Below are 4504 nucleotides of genomic sequence, written 5' to 3'. Positions count from 1 at the left end.
ACAGTGGTCCGACGACCTTCCGAATCATTTGAAATTGAAGTGTTAATCCACGGTTTTCAGATTAGGGCTCCGGAACAAAATTCTCCGGAAATCACATAGAAAGTTCCTCGGGTCAGATAAAGCGGCCACGCAAAGTTTGAGCACCAACGAAAGACATTTGGGGGTGCCGGTGTGCTACAAACCAACATTCGCCGAAACTCGGATTATCGTGAAAAATGTGTTAAAGCTCGTTATTTGAGGCTAAAATCGAACAGGTTGATTCCTGAAATCGAACAGGTTGATTCCTTAAATGAACTTAGACGCGTGATTGAAAAACAGGGAGAAAAAGAAACAGGATCCGGTACGAGCTTCCGAACGGCTGAAATTGTAGTGTATAATACACGGTTTTTCGGGATTCCGGGGTCCCGGAAAAAAATTCTCCGGAAATCACATAGAAAGTTTCTCGGGTCAGATAAAGCGGCCACGCAAAGTTTGAGCACCAACGGAAGACATTTGGGGTGCCGGTGTGCCACAAACCAGCATTCGCCGAAACTCTGATTATCGTGAAAAATGTGTTAAAGCTCGTTATTTGAGGCTGAAATCGAACAGGTTGATTCCTGAAATGAGCTCGGACGCGTGATTGAAAAACAGGGAGAAAAAGAAACAGGTCCGGTACGACCTTCCGAACGGCCGAATTGAAGTGTATAATACACGGTTTTGCCAGATTTTGGTCCCGAAACAAAATTTTCCGGAAATCACATAGGAAGTTCCTCGGGTCAGATAAAGCGGCAACGCAAAGTTTGAGCACCAACGGAAGACATTTAAGGGTGCCGGTGTGCCACAAACCAGCATTCGCCGAAACTCGGATTATCGTGAAAAATGTGTTAAAGCTCGTTATTTGAGGCTGAAATCGAACAGGTTGATTTCGAAATCGAACAGTTGATTCTGAAATGAGCTCGGACGCATGATTGAAAAACGGGGAAAAAAAAGAAACAGGATCCGTCGACCTTCCGAACAATTTGAAATTGAAGTGTATAATCCACGGTTTTCAGATTCCGGGGTCCCGAAACAAAATTCTCCTAGGAAATCACATAGAAAGTTCCTCGGGTCGAGATAAAGCGGCCACGCAAACTTTGAGCACCAACGGAAGACATTTGGGGGTGCCGGTGTGCTACAAACCAAAGATTCGCCGAAACTCGGATTATCGTGAAAAATGTGTTAAAGCTCGTTATTTGAGGCTGAAATCGAACATGTTGATTCTTGAAATGAGCTCGGACGCGTGATTGAAAAACAGGGAGAAAAAGAAACAGGGTCCTGTACGACCTTCCGAACGCCTGAAATTGAAGTGTAATACACGGTTTTTCAGGATTCCGGCGTTCTGGAACAAAATTCTCCGGAAATCACATTGAAAGTTCCTCGGGTCAGATAAAGCGGCCACGCAAAGTTTGATCACCAACGGAAGACATTTGGGGGTGCCAATGTGCCACAAACCAGCATTCGCCGAAACTCGGATTATCGTGAAAAATAAGTTAAAACTCGTTATTTGAGGCTGAAACCGAACATGTTGATTCCTGAAATGAGCTCGGACGCGTGATTGAAAAACAGGGAGAAAAAGAAACAGGGTCCGGTACGACCTTCCGAACGGCTGAAATTGAAGTGTATAATACACGGTTTTCAGATTAGGGGTCCCGGAACAAAATTCTCCGGAAATCACATAGAAAGTTCCTCGGGTCAGATAAAGCGGCCACGCAATGTTTGAGCACCAACGAAAGACATTTGGGGGTGCCGGTGTGCTACAAACCAGCATTCGCCGAAACTCGGATTATCGTGAAAAATGTGTTAAAGCTCGTTATTTGAGGCTAAAATCGAACAAGTTGATTCCTGAAATAGAACAGGTTGATTCCTTAAATGAGCTCGGACGCGTGATTGAAAAATAGGGAGAAAAAGAAACAGGATCCGGTACGAGCTTCCGAACGGCTGAAATTGTAGTGTATAATACACGGTTTTTCGGGATTCCGGGGTCCCGGAACAAAATTTTCCGGAAATCACATAGAAAGTTCCTCGGGTCAGATAAAGCGGCCACGCAATGTTTGAGCACCAACGGAAGACATTTGGGGTGCCAGTGTGCCACAAACCAGCATTCGCCGAAACTCGGATTATCGTGAAAAATGTGTTAAAGCTCGTTATTTAAAAATCGAAATCGAAAAGGTTGATTCTGAAATCGAACAGTTGATTCCGAAATGAACTCGGATGCGTGATTGAAAAACAGGGAGAAAAAGAAACAGGGGCCGATACGACCTTCCAAACGGCTGAAATTGAAGTGTATAATACACGGTTTTCAGATTCCGCGGTCCCGAAACAAAATTCTCCGGAAATCACATAGAAAGTTCCTCGGGTCAGATAAAGCGGCCACGCAAAGTTTGAGCACCAACGGAAGACATTTGGGGGTGCCGGTGTGCCACAAACCAACATTCGCCGAAACTCGGATTATCGTGAAAAATGTGTTAAATCTCGTTATTTGAGGCTGAAATCGAACAGGTTGATTCCTGAAATCGAACAGGTTGATTCCTTAAATGAGTTTGGACGCGTGATTGAAAAACAGGGAGAAAAAGAAACAGGGTCCGGTTCGACCTTCCTAACAGCTGAAATTGAAGTGTATAATACACGGTTTTTCGGGATTCTGAAATTGAAGTGTATAATACACGGTTTTTCGGGATTCCGGGGTCCCGGAACAAAATTCTCCGAAAATCACATAGAAAGTTCCTCGGGTCAGATAAAGCGGCCACACAAAGTTTGAGCACCAACGGAAGACAACAAAATTCTCCGAAAATCACATAGAAAGTTCATCGGGTCAGATAAAGCGGCCACGCAATGTTTGAGCACCAACGGAAGACATTTGGGGTGCCGGTGTGCCACAAACGAGCATTCGCCGAAAGTCGCATTATCGTGAAAAATGTTTTAAAGGTCGTTATTTGAGGCTGAAATCGAACATGTTGATTCCTGAAATGAGCTCGGACGCGTGATTGAAAAACAGGGAGAAAAAGAAACAGGGTCCGGTACGACCTTCCGAACGGCTGAAATTGAAGTGTATAATCCACGGTTTTTCAGGATTCCGGGGTCCCGAAACAAAATTCTCCGGAAATCACATAGAAAGTTCCTCGGGTCTGATAAAGCCGCCACGCAAAGTTTGAGCACCAACGGAAGACATTTGGGGGTGCCGGTGTGCCACAAACCAGCATTCGCCGAAACTCGGATTATCGTGAAAAATGTGTTAAAGCTCGTTATTTGAGGCTGAAATCGAACAGGTTGATTCCTGAAATCGAAGAGGTTGATTCCTGAAATGAGCTCGGACGCGTGATTGAAAAACAGGGAGGAAAAGAAACAGGGTCCGGTACGATCTTCCGAACGGCTGAAATTGAAGTGTATAATACACGGTTTTTCAGTTTTCTGGGGTCCCTGAACAAAATTCTCCGGAAATCACATAGAAAGTTCATCGGGTCAGATAAAGCGGCCATGCAAAGTTTGAGCACCAACGGAAGACATTTAGGGGTGCCGGTGTGCCACAAACCAGCATTCGCCGAAACTCGGATTATCATGAAAAATGGGTTAAAGCTCGTTATTTGAAGCTAAAAGCGAACAGGTTGATTCCTTAAATCGAACAGGTTGATTCCTTAAATGAGCTCGGACGCGTGATTGAAAAACAGGGAGAAAAAGAAACAGGGTCCGGTACGAGCTTCCGAACGGCTGAAATTGTAGTGTATAATACACGGTTTTTCGAGATTACGGGGCCCCAGAACAAAACTCTCCGGAAATCACATAGAAAGTTCCTCGGGTCAAATAAAGAGGCAACACAAAGTTTGATCACCAACGGAAGACATTTGGGGGTGCCGGTGTGCCACAAACCAGCATTCGCCGAAACTCGGATTATCGTGAAAAATGTGTTAAAGCTCGTTATTTGTGGCTGAAATCGAACATGTTGATTCCTTAAATCGAACAGGTTGATTCTTGAAATAAGTTTCGCACGCGTGATTGAAAACGGAAGAAAAAGAAACAGGTCGACGACCTTCCTAAAAATTTGAAATTAAAGTGTATAATACACGGTTTTTCGGGATTCCGGGGTCCCGGAACAAAATTCTCCGAAAATCACATAGAAAGTTCCTCGGGTCAGATAAAGCGGCCACGCAAAGTTTGAGCACCAACGGAAGACATTTGGGTTGCCGGTGTGCCACAAACCAGCATTCACCGAAACTCGGATTATCGTGAAAAATGTGTTAAAGCTCGTTATTTGAGGCTGAAATCGAACAGGTTGATTCCTGAAATGAGCTCGGACGCGTGATTGAAAAACAGGGAGAAAAAGAAACAGTGGTCCCGTACGACCTTCCGAACGGTGAAATTGAAGTGTATAATACACGGTTTTTCAGATTAGGGGTCCCGAAACAAAATTCTCCGGAAATCACATAGAAAGTTCCTCGGGTCAGATAAAGCGGTCACGCAAAGTTTGAGCACCAACGGAAGACATTTGGGG

This window comes from Silene latifolia, chromosome 10, assembly GCF_048544455.1.
Source record: "Silene latifolia isolate original U9 population chromosome 10, ASM4854445v1, whole genome shotgun sequence".
NCBI classification, from domain to species: Eukaryota; Viridiplantae; Streptophyta; class Magnoliopsida; order Caryophyllales; family Caryophyllaceae; genus Silene; species Silene latifolia.
The sequence above is the reverse complement of the archived record's forward strand: the minus strand, read 5'-3'. Positions refer to the sequence as shown.